The sequence below is a fragment of the Apaloderma vittatum genome, unplaced genomic scaffold, assembly GCF_000703405.1.
Source record: "Apaloderma vittatum isolate BGI_N311 unplaced genomic scaffold, ASM70340v1 scaffold33880, whole genome shotgun sequence".
Taxonomy (NCBI): domain Eukaryota; kingdom Metazoa; phylum Chordata; class Aves; order Trogoniformes; family Trogonidae; genus Apaloderma; species Apaloderma vittatum.
Genome location: NW_009693434.1, coordinates 447 through 713, shown reverse-complemented (window position 1 = coordinate 713; position 267 = coordinate 447). Strand labels below are relative to the sequence as shown.

At 62.2% G+C, this 267-nt stretch overlaps 1 protein-coding gene across 1 annotated transcript in view; it reads right to left on the bottom strand.

Moving 5' to 3' along the window:
• Positions 1–267, bottom strand: part of FAM167B (family with sequence similarity 167, member B) — a 1,005-nt gene that overhangs the window by 430 nt on the left and 308 nt on the right. The window lies entirely within an intron of this gene.

The window sequence follows — 267 nt, the reverse complement described above, 5'->3', positions numbered from 1 at the left end:
ACACCAAAGAAATCCACCACTGCCGTGTCACCAGCAGGACAGGCTGGAGGGGGTGACAAGCACTGACCCTGACAGAGCTGTGCCCCCTCCTACCACCCAGGGGACACGGGCAGCACAGAGCCATGCGCACCTTGCAAAAACCCACGTACTCCAGCCGTGCTGAGCAAAGGAGCGAAGCGCTGTGCTGCGGCTGGAGCGCCCTGAGGTGCTCACATCTGTGCCCCCTCTGCACAGAGAAGCTGTGTAACCCCAACCCTGCCTTGGTGC